The sequence below is a fragment of the Colius striatus genome, chromosome 23 (genome assembly GCF_028858725.1).
Source record: "Colius striatus isolate bColStr4 chromosome 23, bColStr4.1.hap1, whole genome shotgun sequence".
NCBI lineage: Eukaryota > Metazoa > Chordata > Aves > Coliiformes > Coliidae > Colius > Colius striatus.
The window spans coordinates 1,748,547-1,759,316 of NC_084781.1; the positions used below are offsets into that span (position 1 = coordinate 1,748,547).

The window sequence follows — 10,770 nt, forward strand, 5'->3', positions numbered from 1 at the left end:
AAAGGGTAAAGAGGATTTTTAATTCTCTCAAAGGACGATTATGAAGATTAATTAAGGTCTGAGCAGTGCTTTGAAGATCAAAACTGCTATGCTGTTATTTATTATTAAAGAACAACAAAGTGCATTCTTGTTGTCTATAATTCAACTTCATAGAGAAAACAGTGAAGGAGTACATGTGCTGGAGTGCATAAATTAAATCTCCCTGCCCTGACAAGCTGTGATTTGCATAACTGCATTTTCAGTCACCAAAACCCCATCAGTAAATCTATACTCATCCCTTTGAAATATTTTAAAGGCCTTAAGGACTATAACCAATATAGTTTCTCTTCTGATTCTTTTCCAGGATAAGCTTTTCCTATCAGATATTTCTGCCTCAGGTCAGCAATGCCTTTTATCCCATATGCAGCCCTGGGATTACTCGCACGCAAACATCAGACATCGTCTAAAGTGCTTTGCTAAATCAGAAATTCAATACCTATTTTGGATGATTCCATTCAAAAAGAGGACAGTGACAGCCTGGCATTGTGGGTAATTTTGGGGAAGCCAGAGGGGAAATCACAATTGTTTTAGAGCTGTGTTTTCTTCATGGGTTTTCCCATTAGAACGTGACTAAGCTACATCACAAAGTGTTTCACAAAAATGTCCACTACTGAAATCTACATAGAAATACTATGGTGTATGGACAATTTTCACTCACTTCAAACTCACACAAACATATAACTTCTAAATTATTTCCTAGAAATGCTACCATATTTCAATTGTATTCTTAAAACACGGAATCATCTGTATCTTGGCAGCATCTCCACAAAAACACAAAAGTGGAAGAGTCTTAACGATCTTTAAATACATTTGAAAATCCAGAATCTTAAATCTTGCACCACAGCCGTGTTTTCCTGATCTTTTTCAAATAGCTACAGCAGGAGATCAAGTTTTCCAGCATCTCAGCACTGGGATGTAACAGTGCAAATATTTAATGGAAACAAGAAAACAAGCTGTTGGACCAGGAGGGTAGGGAGCACAGAAAACTGATGGCACCTGGACAGGTAACTACCACCCCGACACTTTAAAAGACATTGCTAAGAAAGAGTCCAGTATCTGCAAGATGCTGAGCACCTCTCTGTTGTGTCAGCCCCTATCACCTCTTCACAGGAAATACTTAAATGTTATTGGATTACTTCTTGGCTCTACTCCCATTTTCTTAGTTAGCAGCATATCCTTATTAAAAACACAGAGACCAGATTGTGAACTTCTGTACTTTTTAGACTGCTTTCAGGAGAAAGTTGTGTTATATTTAGCAGCCATATGGCATCCCTCCTCCACACACGTTTTCTAGTGGTAAGAACTGACAAATTAAGTTTTCTAAAACACTGATCTATATGTTTTCATTTCCAATTTCAATCTTAAAAGTTAACTGCTGTTTAATTTTTAAACTCACCATTTGACAAACAGGAATTGCAAGGAGTATCTGTAGTGAATGATGCAATCAAGAAAAGGTTTTCTTGCACCTAGGTAAAAATGCTTAGAAAGCTGCTAAGCTGTATTCTACATGGCTAAATTCTCCCCAGATTAATACAAAATGGGCACATAATTAAATAGCCAAGGATATACTGGGTTCCTTATGCAGTCTGCAATTACTTTGTGTATGGATGACTGACAATTTTAGGTAAAGAATGCTCTCTAGAATGAAATCTTTAAAAATGACAGGAAAATGCACAGTGACAACCATCCTGTACATCATAAGGAACTTCAAAGATCCAAGGGCAACCACCATACAGCATTCCCAGCCAGGTTACATACTGCCTGGATGACAGAAAGCTGAATTTCCCTATAGCACAGCTTAACGTTATAGAATCTGCAGCCAAAGATTAGAAAGAAGACAACAGTTTTAAGAAGCAAGAGATTTGGTACAGCTGAAAAGGCAGGATGCACCATAAAAACTTCACCCTGATTGTCACCCCGTCATGGATTCACTCCTTATGGAGAAGAAGAGAAAAAAGGAGGGGAGGAAAGGGACTGAAGGCTTCTAACAATTTAACACTCAAAAAAATAAACAGATTGCTTTCCTCTCTAACAGCAAGAATCACTGCTTGAAATACTTAGCTGTCAACTAAATCATGCCTCATTGCTATTGTCTTCCTGGTATCTGGAGCTTTTCCAATCTTCTGTGTGCTTTTCTGAGGACCAGGGACCCAGAGACCACCCCAAGCCATTCTCTGGCAGGCCAAGCTGGCTGCAGCCACCTGAACATCACTTCCCTGCAAACTGATGCAGAGAGTGCCCTCTCCAACAGTGACAGAACTAAGCCAGGCAGAAGAACACCAGATGCCAGAACTCATACTGGATGGTGCTGACCTCCCAACAGCTTTCTTACAGGAGCCTATGTGGGGCAACCCCAGCCTTTCCCTCTGCCCAAACAATTCCAAAGCAACACAGAGCAGTTCTTCAGCAAGAGGGACAGACATGGACATTACATGCATGCCTGAGCACACTTAGGAGCTGCATGCACAGGCTGAGAAAGATAAATGAACAACTGTTTTTTCCAGCTGGTGTGTTATGTTCATTACTGAAAGAAAGATAATAAACAATACCGTGGTTTCTCTCCCTCTGCACAGGGCAATTTAGAGAATATGTTCTTTCAGTACAGCCCATCCTATCTTTAAGCCTTGTAAAATTCAGAGGTGAATGATATAGCACAAATTGCTGCCTGAAGCAGAAGCTTTATGCTGGAGAACTCACTGGAGACTGTAACCCTCAACACATCAGTCAACAAGCTTTGCAGAGAAGTAACAACTTCTTCAGAGCACTGATTATTTCCTCCTGTCTTCCTTGAGGAGGTGGCTATCACAGAACGAGAAATAATTGTGAAATTAGAACACCAACAAGAAGCTGGGGAAACAAATTGCTTCATAGGCCAGAATTACTTGCATAGAACATTGGAGTGAGAACAAAATGTTTAAGGATGCAATCAATCATTCAGATTTCTACAAAAAGAAAAGCAAAAAGCTCACAGACTCATTTGTTTAAAGCTTGTCTCAGTAAAAGTGACAGAGTAACCATTCCTGCATACTTGATTATCACATCAGAGCTTGGTAGGAAGAATGAGTAGGAAAGTCTTCCAATTAACTAACTTTTTCTTTTTGCTTTAAATGTGGTTGTTGAACACTGCTGTGGAAAGTTGTAGGGAAAAGCAGATCTCTGGTCTTCTGGCAGTTTTTCCCATTCTTGAACAATTCCTCCTTCAGACAGGCAGCCACAAAGGTTCAAAGGTCCCCGCAGCTTTTGTTCTCTGTTCCAGAGTAGTTACAAACAAACTTTTGTTCCTGTCTCTTCAATGAAATAAGCTGCAGCAGTTACCAATGACTGAACTTTACATGTGAAGCTTGCCTCACTCATCATTCAACTATGGACTACTGAATCTCATTTACCCTTTCAAGAAGAAATTCTCACAGCTTCTTTGGAAATAAAAACCCACTAGTGCTTACTGAATGAACTGCCAGGAAACAGGCTACACTTCTGTATATACACACAAGTGAGAAATTAACTAAATGCTTTGCTTTACAGATATGTTTCAAAGAAATTGTTTTGGTTTATCTGAATATAATATTTACAGCTATTGCTTGTTCATGAATCATACAAAGAGTAAAGGGGTAAATCCCAGCAAATACTCAACAGCTCTTGCAATAATTATGCTCAAACAGGGATTGACTGTCCAGCTACATTCTCTTTCTTAACAGCCAGGCTTATGCCTCTAGTGAAGTAAGAAAAATTGTGACATTTGCATTTGGAAAACTGTTTTGTTTTACATCAGCACCAAAAAAAAGCATCAAACTGCTTCAAAACACTGAGCACTGTATCTTTTCTTTCCCCCAGGGCACTCACATGCACCTTGAACACCCCAAGTATTGAGACCAAATAGTTCACCCCCAAATGCCAGGAAACAGTTACTGAACTGATAAAAAAAACCCCAATTTTAACATTTTAATAGACAATTGTTTAGTCAGTCATAATTGTGTCTCAGATAATACATAGAGGATTAAACACAGTTTTCTTTAAGAAGGAAGAATTTTCAAAGCACTTATAAGAACTTATAAGTAACACCTTGCCATCAGAGTTATTTTTAGCAAAACTGATTATCTCAATCTGCCAGTAAGTGATGACAAAGCTTTTAGAATACCACCTTTTATCCTTGTATCTTGAAAGCAACTTAATTAAATCACTGTCGTCCTCCTCTACAGCTGCAGGACTACTACTATGTCCATGTACTACCAAACTACCCACTGACACAAATGTGAATCACAGAGTGTGATGTCACACGAGCATCCTTCTGCTGTAACAAATTTTAATCTGCTTTATGACTTTATGCTTGCTGTAAGGTCAAAGCTAAAATAGCACAGGACTGATAAATCAACTAGCATAAAACCTGCTTAAAAAGTAAACTAACACAAGCTAAATTTGAATAGTCACAGTGAGTTTATCCAAAAGTGATGCTTTGCATCGTGTGATCCTGATGTTACAAATCCACTACCTAAGGCCATAATTCGTGCTGTGGCTGACCAAGTGTCCCTCCATTCAACAAATAACCTCAGGGATATTTAAGCATTTAATTGTTACCCTGAAATCCTTATGAACCCAGGTGGTTCTGTGGTCTTGGTTTAATGAATCAATGCCAGAAATGAGAGAAACACCACTTTCTGTGATTCTTAAAGACTTATAATGGATACACTAAATCAATGCTTTCCACTCACAAACATTGAAGGCCAAGATGTGGAGAGGTAAAAGCACTGCATATACCAGGAAGGGAATGGAGGGGAAGCAACTGCAGCTTCATCAGCAAAAGCAACTGACATGACAAGGAGACAAACGATTCATTGATCAGTAGTTTATGCTGAACTATTGCTTCAACAACTGACTTCAAGCCATATCAGAAGGACATGCTGAAAATGTTGCAACTTAACTACAGAAACAAGGCTAAAAGAAAATACAGATTCTTAAAACAATGACTTTTAAATGGAAGATTTGAGGATATTTTATTTTCTAAACTATGGGTTGGGATTCTAAACTATGGCTGCTAAGTCATATTTTGATCTGTTATAAGATTCATAGATGACACCATGAACTCCAGAACCACATGTGTGGAGGACAGAGCAGAAGAATATCCAGTGAACAGTAAGCTGAATGGCATAATCATCACTTCACAATACCATCTAAATATATTCAAACCCTTAGTATGATGATAATATTGTCTTTAATTAAAAAGTAAGTCAATAACATCAGGTAGAATATACATGGCACATTTACCAAACTGATTAGAATAAACCTAGTAGCATCGGTTTATCAGCTTAAACAATCAGCAGCTAATTAACTGGGCATTTAACAACTAGGTAATAAAGTTTCTTCCCAAGGAAAATCAGATTGGAAAAGTCAACATCAGCTTAAACATGATTAACTTCTTGTCCCACTGCTGGTAAAGCAAATCCAATTTACTCAAAATTTTAAAGAGCAGTTTTCAATTATTTCACACACTCCCGAAGAATCTAACACTAGGTACACACAGATGTGGTGAGTTAGTCTGTTCTCAGGTGTGTAAAGACTCCAGCAACACAAAACATTACCTCAGTAAAATACACAAAGCCTTCTTTATACGCTCAACAGCAGCCTCAGCCTTGTGACCTGTATTGCAGAAGCCCCCACAGATGTTAACAAAAAGCCTTACAGGAGACAAACTATGTACATGTATAATACACACCACATGTATAATATGCAACAAAATATTAATGTGGAGTATTTCGTACATATTTTTCCATTTCTTCTTTACTACTCATTTCTAAAACTGAAAACAGACAGCAAATAAACTCTTCTATGTAAGATTTACATGTTTTGCCTGGTTTCAGCCAGCACATGCACCCTCCTAGGAACTCAGACACACAAACCACTCAACGATCTACATTTCTAAAGTGGTTTACACAGCAGAAATCGATCCAAGACTGAGAAAAGGTGTGGAAAAAACATAGCAATTCACCAACAGAAAGAAGTAAAAGCAGGATTCAAATGAGCAGCTCACAGAAGTGACAGCTCTGCTGCCTTCCCACATTTTTGACCCAACACAATAATTAGGAAGAGGAAATTTAAGCTCTCCAACTGTAATTGTTCAGCACCAAAGATGACAATTTGTTTTCAGCTACAACACGGATTAAAAAAACCCCAACCAACCGACCACAAAACAATAGAAACAAAAACTCCATAAAGTTAATAATGAAAAGAAAGGGTTTCACCCAAACTGGCTCAGCTGCTAAATGACTGCTGACCCACATTATGTCCTCAGATTATGCCTTTCTTCAAATTCTGATTGGCTGAAAGACCTCATGTGCACAACAATAACTACAAAAAATGGCTTCCCTTGAGTATCCCCAGTCCTCAACATCCCTGCTCTCACATTGGCTAACGGCCCTGCAGCCAGCCTGCTCAAAGGATTAGCATAAGAACAGGAATCACTGTGAAAATCCACATGCTCCCACCGACCAGACCTGTTGACCTGCTTCACTCCAGATACCAAACTGACTTATTTTTCTAAGGAAAACGGTTGTGGACTTTCAGAGTTGATAAGCAAGTTCCTATTACAGTGTTGGACATCCCAAGGGCTGCCAGCAGACCCAAATAGTGACTCTGAACTCCCACTGTTGCAGGCACAGACATGACGTGCTCATCTTCAAGTTCAAATTCGTGCACAAGCCTGGTGGCAGATAATGGGTCTGTCAGGACCCATCTCGGGTCAGATCTACCATGTTCATCATAAAATCCCATCACCAGCAAGCTCATAGGCTCTGCTGGTACAAGAAGCTGCTGTAGTCCACTGAAGGCTGAAACCAGCTACAGAAGCTCAAGTTCAAGAGCACAGCTGCAAGAGGGAACTGACCCCACACATGCACATGCTACACCTGACATCAGCCACCCATCCTTACAGTCCCACGAGAGCAATTAGTACAGGTTTTTGCAAGTAAGATTTACAATTTTACCTACATCTCTGTACATCATTGTCCCTTTCTGCCCTCACCCTGGGATCAGTCAAAATGGCATCGAGCCAACAACAGGCAATAAGCTCTTGCCATGGTCACAGTCACTGGAATTGGATATGAACTACTACATGGATAAGAATATTTTTGAGAGGAAGTGGGAACGAAAATAATCCCCCAGTTCATGAAGAGGCCAACATCTTCCTCTTATTTGTGGAGAGGAGGACACAAAGGCCAAGGGAAACCATGCCAACGTCTCTCCTCTATACAAACTCTTCTAGCCATAATAAAGTATGAAAAACATCATTTATTTTTGGAAATCTGTACATTGGGTTCCGGCAAAACACGCTGATTTCTTTGTATAAACACATTACAGCATTTGACGTATTTGTTTTGAAATGAGGGAAGTTGACTGGAATCACCCCCATAATGTGGTCTGACACTTCATGCAAAACAATGCATTCAAACAGAAAAATGACATTTCCTTTTCAGAAGTTTACAAAAGAAACAGAAACCCAAGGGAAAACGGCTGAAGTAACACTATTGCCCTTTTTGTTACATTTCCTCCACTCCTTCTGGGATCTTGTCCCCAAGTCACTGAGTTACCACTGCAATCCTTCCCCCTTAAATTCAATTACATCACCGTTGCCCTCACTTTGCATTACAGAAGAGACTATAAAGAACTGGGATTCCCGTATTTCAAACCCATCAGCAAGTGGCATAAAAGCACTGCAACATCCAGCAATCAAAAAAGTAAAACACCTCCCTAATGATGGTTCTGCTGACTTGCCTTAGACACTCTTTCAGAAACTTGATAAATATACTGTCAACAAATAAATCCCAGGTTAAGATCACAAGCTGAAAAACTGAAGAATAATTTGCTTCTGGTAATGGACTAATATTTCTTTCCATTATACAGGGTATTAACACTATATTATTGCTTTCAGTTTCATTGTTTCCCCAAATACTGGGGTCTACAAAACACATATTGCCAGACTCAAGTCCTTTTTTCCCCCTCCTTTATCATCTCAATCAATTGCTCTTAAAGGAAGAAACTTTTGATTCTTCCAGGTGGCTCCAGTGTGTTCCAACATTATAAAACCACGAGGGTGCACTCCCTGCTATGGCACAAGCAACCTCCAGTAAGTTTAAAGAAAACAAATCAGTCCAAGCACAAGAACTATTTGCTTGTTCTTTTCTCATGAAGAACACGTAATATTTTACCAGTCAAAATAAATTGTTCACTCAAGGCTAACCTAATTTTGCAAAATTGGAATAAAAAGACATCTGTGCAGTGGGGAAAAAAACCTGCACAATTCTAAATATGCACATGAAGGCCACTGGTTCCTGTTCTCTAGGAAAAAGTATCTATCCCCTGCTCAAACAGCAAACACTTGAAATGGATATTCCTTTAAGATTCTTGGAAACCTACTCATGCTGCTCCATATCGAAGAAGAGCATCTGGACAGTTTTGGATAACATGCTTTAGGGTTATAGCTTTTTCTTGAAGAGAAATAGTTTATTTTAAGCTTCCACTTTCTTGCCTTTTAACCTGCTCCTCCAAACTGAATTCTTACCAATGACAGTATCAACCAACACCACGAAATAGACGCCCATTCCAGCCAAGGCTGTCCAAGCCTCTGTCCAAAGTGCTGTTTTCTGCAATATCTCACGTGGAAAGTACAGGGGTGCCATAAAAAAATTACTAGTTCCCATCACCTTCTTACAACTCAACAGTCATTGGTCCAGAGCATTGGTTTGTGATACAAGGCAGGTTCTCAGAAGAGAAAGACAGGACCCATAGTATGGAAAACAGGATTGTATATGAGTACACACATCTGAGTTTCAAAGGTTAATTTACCTCATTTACCTCAAGTTGAGGCCATTGCTCGCTCAGATTCCAAACACCTTACAGATGTTTCCTTACAAGAGTCTGCACTGTTATCCTTTGCTCACCACCCTGTTGCAATCTGATGTGAAAGCTAACCGAGATCTGCCAGATAAAATCAGCTCCACGCTCACACCTCAAATGACTGTTGGGTACTCCTCCATTTCAGTGTCCTAGCAAACAGATGTCACCCGCTGAGCACCCTCAGTGACTCGAGCAAACCCACGGACATCCACTGCACCTGAAAATGTCTAACAAGGCTCTAAAAGGGCCCCATTAAATATACCACAAAGAACAGCCAACACAATGAAGAAGAGGGCCAAGCACAAAGCCGGACAGCAGCTGCACGCTAGCCAGGGAGCATAACGCCTGGGAACGGCACACACAGGCTGAGATCCTAATTATCCTTTCTTTCCCAAGAAATGATTCCTTGGCCACGGACACATTTATCATCTATCCATCTCAGAGACCTTCCCTGGAGTACAGCGACTGAACGCGTGCTGTCAATCGCGGGTGAGGAGAAGGGAAGGAAAAGCCATTAAAAAAATAAAACCGAGCCAAACAACAAAAGAAAACCCCACCACAAGAGAAACACGACTTCTTTTATTTCGTTATTTTCTTCTTCCCCCTCCCGGCCAGGCTGAAACTCCCCTGAACACCGGCCGCGCGAGCGGAGCCGTTGGTGAGGCGGCCCCGGCACGCGCCCCCTCCCCTCACCCGCCGCCGCCTTCGCGACATGTGGGGCTGTATCGCGACAGGAGCACCCCTCCACACACACACACACCCCTCCTCCCCCTTCCAACACAACCCTCTCCCTTCCCCACACTCACCTCGCTCCGCCACAGCGGGGGCCGAGCCCCGGACCCTCCTACGTCCGCCTACCAGCCGCTTCCCTCCGCTAACGCCGACATGGCCGCCGCCACAGGTGAGGACACGACGGGGAACGAGGCGAGAGGATAGGCTCCGGCGTCCGTTGGGTGAGGGGGAACCGCGTCCGGCACACGCCCCCCTCACACACACTCACTCACACGCACTCGCTCCCTGGCTCAGTGAAAAGCTCCGGGGCCCATGCGCGTTGCTGTGGCTCGTTTAGCTCCGCCTCGACCGCCGGTGAAGGGCGTGGCTGTGCCGGGGATGAGGGGCCGTGCGCGCGCGCGGCTGAGGCGGGGGGCGGCGGAGGCTGAGCGGGCGCCCACCCACCCGTGTGAGGGGAGCTTGAGGGGCTGCTGAGGGGCCTCTTCGGACGCCTGCCCGCCTGAGGGGGGCTGAGGAGGTTCCTCGCGCCCACCCGCCCGCCTGAGGGGGGCTGAGGAGGTTCCTCGCGCCCCCCCGCCTGAGGGGCCTCCTCGCGTAAGGCAAAAGTAAGGGGTCGTCGAGGGGAGTGGAGAGTACATAGGGCAGGGTGGTCGAGGGTGGCACGGGTTGCAGGGAAGAGGTAGCGGTTGTGACTGGGTGTGTGTGGGAACACACAGGGTGCAGTCTCGGGCTGGGAGTAAAGACACTATATCAGGGCTGCAGGTAACAGTACAGGTGTGGGGCTGATTGAGGGAGTGAGAGGCTTCTGCGTGGGATGAAATGCTTCCAGGTATACCTGAGGCTTGGGGACAGGCAGGAATGGGGAAAGGTTTGTGTTCATATGAGGATTGAGCTCGGTGTGTGAGTACAAGTGAGGTTGTTTGAGGTTGAGGGAAGAACATGTCTTATGTGGAGTGGCTGAGGGGTTTTTAGCCTGGAGAAGAGGGGGCTGAGACAACTGTGTTCTCTACAACTCCATGAAAGGAAGTTGTAGCAAAGTGGGGCCTGGTCACTTCTCATTAATGAATGATAGGCCAAGAGGAAATGGGCTCAAGTTGCACCAGAGCAGATGAGGAA

The 10,770-nt window shown here is 42.6% G+C and overlaps 1 protein-coding gene across 2 annotated transcripts in view; it reads right to left on the reverse strand.

Annotated features, from left to right (window-relative positions):
- ARHGAP32 (Rho GTPase activating protein 32) overlaps positions 1–9,934 on the reverse strand; it is a 221,410-nt gene extending 211,476 nt beyond the window's left edge. For both annotated transcript variants that reach the window (XM_062014052.1, XM_062014049.1), the window contains exon 1: positions 9,729–9,934. The gene's annotated coding sequence lies outside the window, so the exon portion shown is untranslated. The remainder of the gene's footprint in view (positions 1–9,728) is intronic.
- Positions 9,935–10,770: the final 836 nt, after the last annotated feature.